Below are 11,802 nucleotides of genomic sequence, written 5' to 3'. Positions count from 1 at the left end.
TCTTGTCATCAGCCTTTGGGTCACATGACGATATACTATCATATTCTAAGGGAGCGATCTTATTCTGAGGGTGTAATTAATGAGCTGAGGCGTCAAAATAAAGTTAACAGTATTTAATGACAGAAAAGATGAGCCAAACAAATCAAGTGACTTATATGAAATGTTTGTGAAGTTATAGTGTAACTAATGTATAGATAACATTATGAAATGCAATACGTTAAGATCCAAAGCGTTATTAGTGTTTGCTGAATCATTTAGCAGAACACATATTTGTTTATAAAGCTTGTTAACTTAGGTTATGACGAACAGGAATCGGCAATGAATTACATATGCTTTTCTAACTGAAAGCACTTTTAAACACAGAGCTGAATCATGCAAGTACATAAGGATGCAGTGTGTCAAGCAGCTAACTATCAATACAGATTACATAATTCTGTGTATGTTGTTATCTCTTATATGCAAGTTTAATATGGTTAGTATTGAGTCAAGCAAGCTATTGGTGTTCAATATAAGCTCATTTATTCTTTATTCATTCAATCGGGGGGGGGGGGCGTTGAATAACAAATAAAAGGACCTAATCTGGGTTCAAAGTTCACTATTGCTGGAGCACCATATTCTTTGGTGCTCATTGTTATTATGATTTGGGTGCAGATGCACATTAGCCTATGGGTATGGTTCACATTTTCAGGTTTGAGTGCTAGAGGGCTCCAAGCATGCCTAGTTCACTGCCTCCACGATTTATTACCCATCTTGGTGCAATGGATTTTCACAAGCAAAAGACAAAGTTCTTTCAAATGAATTTCAAACAAAAAGTGTAAATTCTATAAATAGAATAAAATATCGATTATAATTTTTATGAATTTTTGAAGAATAAAATATAGGGCCACTGAATATAAATAGAGTTGTTAGGTGCAGATGCATGTTTTTCACCTTCTTTTTAAATTCCAAAAGAGATAAGTCCAAAACACGTAATTTTACTAGTCACGAAATAACACTCTGCTGGTGACATTTTATGCAATGAAATTAGTCACACAACTTTAGCCTTTTTGCCATAGCCACATGTTTGAGCCTTTTTGTACTTGGCGCTTTCGACAAAGACTGGAGAGTGACAAAGGTCGTTACTCACTTAAATTATAGTCCCATTCGTCCTTAGGGCATGCGCGACTAACTCTTGAATTAAGGTCGCATGCGCCTATAAGGCATGCTCGACTGTATCGCTGACCTCCTTTTATAGTATTAATATTGACCAATCAGAATTTAGCGTTTGCGATCATCGGGCAAGAAAGAACTATTGACCAATCAAAATCAAGCATCAAACATTCTATGCCGAAAGTGACGTAATCGTATAAACATGAAGACCCACGAACACAAGACACGCTAATGAATTAATTCTACATATTTCCACACGAATGATTACAAATAAAGTGCAAACTACACAAGGTATGTTACACATAAGATATAAGTAGACAAGCAGTGTGATCAAAATGTCAAATCAGTTCGAAATACGTCTCTTACAACATCCGTCGACAACATATCGTAGTGGTAATACACAGCATGTGCTCCCCGTGAATGAACGTTCAAATCATGCCTGCTGAAATAAGCCTACATATCTGTGAATTATCACTGGGACATTTTTAGCGTAACAATTACGTATAACCACAGGAGTCTGACGGTTTAGCAATAAAGTACGACGAACTCTCTGACAACACGAAATCGCCTTATATGTGCTATATATTAACACAAGGAGTGCACATGTGACCCCAGCCTCGGCTTGAATCGACATTTGTCAGGCGTCGTAAGACTGAAAAGCTACACACATCCATTCAAAATACAGTAACGTACAAACGCATATAAACTTGTAATTAAACTTGCTTATAACGATACGCAGTAAATTAGTTTTAATATTTTTTGTTTACCTTGAAATTCTGCGATCTAATTTGTATAAGCTGAATAGAAAAAATACAACATTTAAGAGATAAAATGGCCGCTACTATTTTACGCTGTTTCGCCTGCTGTATGCACTACCGTTTTCCTTTCTTGTTTTTCAATTGCACTTTGTACAGGTGGTAGCTTTGGCAATGCTTCTAATTTGTATATGACGAAACACGTATCAATAGCCAACGGGAAGTTTAATATTGGCTGCTACCCAAACAAAAACTTGTCCCTTCTTGTCTTCGTTCGCAATTTGATGAAGGTCGTTTCCTCTTTATTGCGTTTCCTTTATTTGCTCAATGTCATACTCACGGCATTTGACGTTTGATAAAATCAGATCATTTATGTCTTTAGGAATTGCAACATTATCATGTCTTTAGGAATTGCCACTTAATTCTATGTCTAAATGTTCGTCTATATTTTGTCTAGCTCGACAAAGTGTCTGATAGTTATATCTGCAGTGCAGAATCATTTCAGGGAGGATTTTACATCTTCCTACGTGTTCATATTTGGCCTACATTTGCAAGATTTAATTATTATCGTGTTTCAAATCAAGTTGCTACATCTTTGCTTGAGCTTGCTGTGTGGTCCCTTTGTGTCATTCCACTACTAGTGAACTTCCCTCCAGTGATAATGATATATTGGCTTTCTCAGTGTACAATTTAATTTATTTCGTTAGAGTTTTTAAAACAGAACGTTGTTATGTATATCTATATTTTCGGTGTATTCTGGAATATGAATTTGTTTAATTTTCGTAAATTTTTATTCATGATCGTAAACTGTATAGAATATGTTTTTTTAATATATATATATATAACTGGTGTGCTTAATTTGGCTCTGTTAAAAATGCAAATTGCGTTGGATCTATAAATAGATGTTTACGTACGTGTTGACAATTAGTAATAACAATCGTAATGATAAGATTTAAAATGGCGCCTATGGAGTTTTTTTCAATGAATAATATATATGGAAGTTTCATAAAGAATTCTGTGTATATATTGCAAACTACAGTCGCAATGTAGGGCGTATATAACGAGAAAGTTAGGCATTTAGTTTCATTTCCATTTCTGGAGTCCTTCCCACTTTTAGTGTTCCTGTTGTAACTCTGCAGACGCTTTTTATGTTGTACTTAGATATTTTTCGAGAGGAAAAAGATTGGTTTCGTCTGTGCAGTGGCGATAGAAAGTGCTCATTATTTGGACTCTAAATTTACTCTGGAACTGTTACAAATTATTCAAAAGAATTCTCGACAACGCCATCATGACGACGTCACCGTTCTTGGAGGACCAGTTCATTTCCAGTATGGAACATTATAATGGACTATTCATTCGTTTAGGACTTTCAAAGACCTTTATAAGGATTAATTGGGATTCACTTCATTAACTATAAGTTCCTCTCACATTTTCAATTGTTACTTTAATAATTAAACTGTTAAGTTTTAAAAACTTGTTGGTTTACTGTAATGTTGGGCCTCCACACCTAGTAGATTATCAACGATAAATACAGCTATTTTTAGATTATGTTTGATATTCTAATATATACCAGCAAATGTCTGGTCCCCCAGTTTAATTGCCAGATTTCAATGCAGTTCCATTATGACACTGCCTTCAGATATGGCCTCAAACGCTTCTGCAGCAAAGCATAAATAGCAAAGAATCATATTTTACATCATATTTAACAAGTTAATGCACTTAAATGTATACCGTATTTAACCACTTAAAACATTATACATACTCTCAAATGTATATCATACGTAATCACGTATACCATGATAGATGCACCACTCAAATGTATATCATATATAACAACATAAAACATCATACACGCACTCAAATGTCTACAATATGAACAAGCATCTGCCAATATTGCACCTTCAAATAATAGTTTATGATCTTTGTTATACTTCTGACTTTAAGCCAACAGCATGGAAGCGAGATCCAACTTTATAGTGGACACATTATTAGGAATGGAAGCGAAGATAGCATAGGTCCTGAACAGCTAACAAAATGATGTGCAATAAAATCAGTCTGTACTTTGTATTGTGTTACAAGGCTAACTATGATAATGGAACCAACACTATACAGACCAATAAATGTGTTAAATGGCTAAGTAAAATCATGGAATCAACAATGTACAGGACTAGAAATGTGTTCACAAGACGCAGATGCCCCCAACAATATGTTTCGATGGGGGTAAAAATTCAAAGCGAATAGGGGCCATAACTCACTGAAATTTAGCTGAATAACAATTAAAAACAACTGTGGATTTTGAGAAAAACCATGAAGATTTTCACTCTTTATTATGTTACAGGTATTAACTTATTTAATATCGTAAATGTACATGTGGCTCAATAACACTGTCACTAACGGAGAGCTTTAGTTCAAACATTTTATCTGCAATATGCTTGTTACTACCATATAAAATGCAAATGATATGCAATCCCCATGTCACTTCTTTGTTAAATTATGAGGTTGGTTTGTCCTCATTGGTGTGTTGAATAGGGTAACTGTTTCGTGAAACAACAGTAACACGAAGAGCAAATAAAGACTGACTGCAGACAAATCATAGAAAGAATAAAAATAAAATACAAAATGAGCAAAAACCAAAATGGTGTATGCTTTTTTAAGATAAGAAACCCAAGTGAGCCCAAGTGTGCTTACATAACTTGACAGATGACAATCACCCTGAGTACAGTTCTTTAGCAAGAACACACACAATGTGTGTAAACTACTTTACAACGAGCATATCAGTTTTATCTATTTCACTATAATTATTTAGCGAATGTAATAATCAAAGATCTTTCAATATGTAAGTATGAATATTTAATTTATGGTCTTAAGAATCCCATGGTTTTCGCACAAATTGAAATAAGAATTTGTCATTTATTCTCCTATTTAAGGTCATAGGTTTCTTTACTCTTGGTAAATATTTATGGAAGTATTTCAGGAGAAAATGCAAATGGAAATACTATACTGTACTAGGTACTAAATATACAGTATACATTTAATTAATTTGTGAGCAATGGCATTGATGAATATAATGGTTCATAGTGGTTAAACCAGTAGTTTCCATCCTGTGAGCCATGGGGTTATTACAAGGGAGTCTAAAATTACAACAATCAGAAAGTGGGGTCCGCAAATGTTTTTTTGAAGTTAAGAAGGAATCCTCATACTTGAAAAGGTTGAGAACCTTTGGTTTAAGCCTTGTTTAAGGTGTGTAGGTTTTATGGACATTGAGAGTAAAGTATCTTGCCTAAAAATACAACATGGCAGCTGATTCAATTTGGTATGGAAATCAAACCCAGTACTCCTCTTTAAGAGTTCAACATGCTAACCTGTGTGTTACCATGCTCCATGTCATTCTTAGTTTAACATTATCACTTACTATCTATATAAAGTCATCAATTGCTTTCTGTTCAAAATCATCACTTTCTATCTGATAAAATCATCACTTTCTACCTGATAAAATCATCACTTTCTACCTGTTTAAAATCCTCACTCACTATATGTTTAAAATCATCACTTGGTATGTGGTTAAAGTCATCACTTGATTTCTGTTTAAAATCATCACTTACTGTCTGTTTAAAGTCATCACTTACTACATGTTTAAAATCAACACTTAATGTCTTTTTAAAATCACCACTTACTGAAATTATTACTTACTGTCGGCTTGAAATCATCACCATCAGTTTAAAATCATCACTATGTTTAAAATCACCACTTACTATATGTCCACTAAACATTCATCATGTATTGTCCCATGATTGTAAGAGTTCATTGATTTTACAAACGTATTTCAAATATTTGCCCTTCTTAGCTATACATAATTCACTTAATATGCACACGGTTTGCTCATAATAAAACACTACAGTGGCTTAGTGGTTCAAACATACGCTTCGGATGCGGGAGGTCGCGGGTTCGAACTCCAGCTGAGTCATACCAAAAACTGATGCAAAATAGTACAGCTGCTTCATTAGGTGCTCAGCATTAAGAGATTAGTGCTAGGACTACTTGGCCTGGTGTCATCAGGATAATGTGACTGGGTGGGACATGATGCTACGTGTCTGCGGCATCATACTATAAACTGTGTAAACTGCGGACATCGTTGTAATATGACTGAAAAATTGTTAAAGCTAAGTACAAAGATCCAAATCACACACACACACACACACACACACACACACACACACACACACATTTACAAGAGAATATGAGAAGAAAAAATAGCTGATGTGATGAGGCCTTGAGATAGGGATCATACATTGACACCAAAGTTATCTACAGTGGTATGATTGAGGCCCACATTATCTACAGTGGTATGGTTGAGGTCCACGTTATCTGCAGTGGTAGGATTGAGGCCCAAATTATATACAGTGGTAAGACTGAGGTCCACGTTATCTGTAGTGGTAGGATTGAGGCCCACTTTATATACAGTGGTAGGATTGAGGCCCACTTTATATACAGTGGTAGGATTGAGGTCCACTTTATCTACAGTGGTAGGATTGAGGTCCACGTTATCTGCAGTGGTAGGATTGAGGTCCATTTTATCAACAGTGGTAGGATTGACGCCCATGTTAGCTACAGTAGTAGGATTGAGGCCCACGTTATCTGCAGTGGTAGGTATAGTTGTGCTATTATACCCACGCTTGTTTAAAATGCATCTGTGCTAAGATGTTGCCGATTGTCCATCTGTCTGTGTTATTAAATGCTTAAAACTAAATTGTTGTGCATAATTTACACACATTTAAAATTAGCATTCTTAAACAGCTTGTCTACAGAAAGTATACTTGTCTGCTGAATATCAAGATCTCGGAAGAGGGAGGTCATTATTAGCTCCATCACCAGGAGGCCCTGATTGGTGAGGGTTAAAGGTCAAACATACACAAATTTCTGACATTAGTGTGTGTTACAGAATTTCCATTCCGATGATAAGGTCACTGTCTTGGGAAAGGAGTGAGCGATCGGTTTAGGAATAGGGAGTTACGTTTAGGAACTTTTAACTTACCTAACAAACCTGGAATTTAAGATTTTGCCATCAATATCTATGATACATTTGGTATTAAGAGTAAGGTACACTCATATTAATGTGGTGATATTGCGTCTAATTGGTTGAGTTTGTTACCATTCTGGAACACAAATTTCTGATCCAAGTTAGATCCAGCTTGGAATACATACTTTCATCATGTATATCGCAAGTAGTATATGGGGATACTATACGTACAATGGGAATTAGCATTACAGACCCCCCCCGGTCAATATACGTACAAGGGAAATTTAACATGGCGAAAAATCGTGGGTCAATATACGTACAAGGGAATTTAACATGGGAATAAATCGTGGGTCAATGTACGTACAAGGGGAAATTAACATGGGGAATAGAGTTTGGGCTTGTTTAGGGACAAGGGGAATTGAATATGGGATTTTTTTTTTTTTCAAAAAAAATTTTTAAATTTAAATTTAAATTTAAATTTAAATTTAGGCAATTGAAAAGTCATTCTCTTTTCGAGAAATATGGCTGGCCCTGAAAAGGGCCTTTGGGTTTATGTTAATGTATCCATTAACATAAAGGGCATCGCATTGGTCTTCTTCTTGTCCTTAGGCTGCGTCTCACTGTTGGCCCGTAAATCAGCACTCTTTTGAGGCATCCTTGTCTTTCTACGTAGATCCTACGTATCCACAGACTGGTGTTTGTCCTGTGGACAACGGTCCACTTGGATCGGACATACATGAGCATGTCCGTCCGGAACATCATGGAAGACACAAGGGTGGATGATTCAACTGTGGTCCACATCTTGAAGCGACGAGAACAGGTGAATCAATGCAGTGAACTGCGGTTATTTATAGGTAGAGGAAGGATTGAAACGGATTGAGTTCATTCACCAATCCGAACACGCGTTACAAAATTCAGTCAGCCCGCATCCAATCCGAAGAGAGCAGTCTGTGACGTCACGTGGTCTATATAGATTCGCTAGCGCTTGTGTGCAGTCAATCTATGCGACAGTGATTCAACATGACGGAAACTCAGAAAACGATCCATTGGGGTGCACCAGCAGGGGAGACCGCCCAAGGGAACCCGGACTTACTTTCAGAAGAGGTGAATTGAGATTTTGTGGATTTTCTTACCTCGCAAGAATTTGTTCCGGAACCTTCGTTACCTTCTTCATTAACGCAAGTGGAGAATTTTAGACAGAGACAGAAAGAAGAATTGGAGAAATTTATACAACGACAAAAGGAAGCGGAACAAGCTTTTCTCCTACAGCAGCAAGAAGAAGAGGTAAGAAAAAAACAATAGCAACAACAGCAAGAAGAAGTATCAGCAGCAAAGAAACAAGAGGGTGAAAATCAAACGGTCACGGTACTGTTGGACATTTTAGCGGAGTTAAGGAGTCTGAAACAAATGTATCATACTTCTTTATCACGACCGAAGAGAATACGACCTTCCCGAGCTAAACACGTTAACCCTGTGACTAAGCCTACCGTACCACCCTTAGTGATTTCAACCCAATCATCATCAACATTACGCAGTCCAGAAGTAGGCCTTGGCCGTGGCAAAGGCTTAAGGCAGTTAAAGTTGATTGCTTAAACTCACCCCTACACCATAAAGAAAAAGGCCCTTTTCAGGGCCACCCACATTTCTCGAAAAGAAATACAATTTCAATTTGCCAATAACTCAAAAAAAATTCAACCCATTTTACCCCTATAGTACGTGTCTTTGTATGAGTGCGTGAGTGTAGCTTCTTATTTTAGAATCATAACTCAAAGACACTTACCTTATATCATTAATTTATTCTATTATCCATTGTTACAATCCAATTCACAATTCACAACACAACACTTTAATAAAAAGTTCGTTGACTTCTTCTGTCTCCTTGCTAAGTCTCTCTGTTTTTTAAATTTCTTCACCGTCACACTCTTTTCCTCTTCTTCCTCCTCACTTTCTTCCCTTCTTCTTTTCTTCTCCTGTTTCTTTTTCTTCACCTGTCTGCTTTCTTCCTCTGAAAAATCCCTCTCTTCTTCCGAAGAATCCCTCTCTTCTTCTGAAGAATCCTTCTTTTCTTCTGACTCCTCTTGTTTCTTTTTTGGGCAATCTGGAGACCAATGTCCCTTTTCTTTACAATAATAACAGGTATCTTGACTTTTGTCTTTTTTAGCCCCTGTTTTTTTTCTTTTTTGACGGTCTGGACACTCTGAAGACCAATGCCCTTTCTTCTGACAGATATAGCAAGTATCTTGACTTTTATCTCGAAAGGACGGAGAGTAGTCCGTGGGCTGGTCTGAAGAGAATTTTCTAATGACCCCTCGCAAAGCTCTGACGAAACGTTCGATTTGATTAGTCTCTTCCATCGTTGTGCTCGGCTTGAGAGTGAAATGAATAGTGAAACGACAAGACACACACACCCTTTTATATACGCTGGTCTGCCATGACTATAAATTAGTCTATGGTGTTTAAACTTGAGTCATTTGACGTTTTGCACTCAAGATGAAACGATCCTATTCATTCGAGAAGAAAGAAGGAGAAGAAGAAGAAAGTAAGAGGCAGAAACGTGATCTATCGCCTCGTACCAGGGCTGAAATCTTGGCACAAATTCATGCCAGTGATTTTGAAGAGGACATGAGTGAACCAGAATTTGAAACCTCTAAACCAAGTTCACCACCCTTAGTCAACCCTGAAAAATACTATTCCATTCGAGAGACGGAAAAGCGCTCCTCTAGAAAATTTAGAACCACGCCTTACAAATACACGGTGAAGTTTAAAGATTTCAAGGCTGAAGTGCCGTTAGAGAAAGCAGAAGTGTTTATCACTGGGGTGAGGGATTCTCTGCTCACTGCACTCAAGCGACAATGTCAACCCAAAGAAGACGATCGCTTGAGACTTTCCATACAACACGACGGTTTGAAATCCCTTGTTTGGATCGAGTTTAGCACCCCTGCAGAATTGACCGCTTCCAAAGTCATGGACAAGATTCAACACGTGCAACAATCTAATGACCAGTTTGACATCACCGATGGAAAAGCCACATTGGACATGACCCACGTCTCTCCTCCTCAAGGGACCGGACGCAAAAAGATGTTATTGGTGAACGAGCTTCGCAGCATTAAGCGTAGCCTTGTCCAAATTCACAATCCTCATGACCAGATGTGTTTAGCCCGTGCCATCGTGGTGGGACGAACCTATGCCAACAAGAACGACACGGTAGAATGGAAAAGAACCTGGAACACTATTCAACGTTCCTATCGAGCCAATCAACGAAACGAAGCAGAACTCCTGTTGCAACAAGCTGGCCTGTCCAAAGACACACCCTGTGGCATTCCTGAGATGCAAAAATTGCAAGATGTCCTAGCTCCACGCTACACACTGAAAGTGCACCCTCAAGAAATGCACGGGCCTCTGTTGTTTCGAGGCCAAGATTTTAAGGACGGAAAATACATTCATGTTTATTATCACGATGACCATTTCGATACCATTACCACCATCACCGGATTCCTGGGATACGGTTATTATTGTGAGAAATGTGATTATGGTTATAACAATCGAGAGCAACACAAGCATTGTGGAATGAAATGTCAAGGATGTTTGGCCTCTCCACCCTGTCTGAGCGAAGAACCAGTGCCTTGTTCAACTTGTCTGCGCACGTTTGTCAGCCCTACCTGTTACCAACAACATTTGAAAACACAAGGTCCACAGAAGAAATGTGCTTGTCAACTCCTGAAATTGTGCCCTACCTGTGGACAAGGCATACGTACCAATAGTACCAAGGCACACGTATGTTCAGGAAAAAAGAAATGTCACATTTGTCTCCACATCGTGGACTTGGAACACCAATGCTACGTGCAAAAATACCAACCCCCACCAGAGAAAGAGGACAGTTGCAAGAAGAAAGGCAATTTCATGTTTTTCGATTTCGAATGCATGCAAGAGACCGGCATTCACATCCCTAATTTCTGCGTGGCTCATCGAGCGTGCGAGAAGTGCATTCAAGAACCTATCTTCAGTCATTGCCCTCACTGCAGCAAGATTCCTGGAGGGCCTGAAAAAATCTTTCGGGGACCGAACACGCTAGCCGATTTTGCCCAATGGGTCTTAGACCCCATCGACAAGACGTGGAGCCAAGAGGACATCGAACGTTACGGAGATTGTCATCGTCATGCCACAGTGATGGCTCACAATTTCTCCGGATACGATGGACAGTTTCTTTTGAGATACTGTACGGAACAAGGCACCGAGCGTCCTAAAGTGACTTTGAACGGAGCCAAAATCATTTTCATGCAAGTGGGCCAAGTACAGTTTAAAGATTCGATGAGTTACTTGGCCATGCCTTTGAGCCGAATGCCTAAAACGTTTGGAATGACAGAAATGGCTAAAGGGTACTTTCCACACTTTTTCAATACGGAAGCCAATCAACATGCCGTTCTACCCCATTTACCTGAGGCTCACTATTACGACCCCGACAACATGCGTACCGAACAACGAGAAGCTTTCTACGCTTGGTACCAGGCTCACGCCACGGACCCTTTCGACTTTCAGGAAGAAATGCTAAAGTGTTGTCGTTCCGACGTGGACATTTTACGGCGTTGCTGTGGAAAATTTCGAGAACTGTTCATGGAACACGGAGGGGTCGATCCTTTGAAAGAAGCTTGCACCATTGCCAAAGCCTGTTCCTTAGTGTACCGCCAACGATTCATGCTGAAAACAGTGTGGCTGTCATCAGTCCTCAAACGACCAACTATGTCAAACGTCAATACTCGGTCAAAGCTCTACGTTGGTTACATTACTTGTGCAACAAGGAAGACAAGTGGATTCAGCATGCCCGCAACGGAGGGGGCGAAAAGACCATCGGAACGTATTCGGTCGATGGCTGGGACTTAGAAA

At 38.5% G+C, this 11,802-nt stretch overlaps 1 protein-coding gene across 2 annotated transcripts in view; it reads left to right on the top strand.

The window, feature by feature from the left end:
- Positions 1–11,802, top strand: part of LOC149783999 (uncharacterized) — a 91,412-nt gene that overhangs the window by 14,041 nt on the left and 65,569 nt on the right. The window lies entirely within an intron of this gene.

The sequence above is a fragment of the Sinohyriopsis cumingii genome, chromosome 14, assembly GCF_028554795.1.
Source record: "Sinohyriopsis cumingii isolate HCF-2022 chromosome 14, ASM2855479v2, whole genome shotgun sequence".
Taxonomy (NCBI): Eukaryota; Metazoa; Mollusca; class Bivalvia; order Unionida; family Unionidae; genus Sinohyriopsis; species Sinohyriopsis cumingii.
This window is presented reverse-complemented; position numbering and strand designations above follow the sequence as displayed.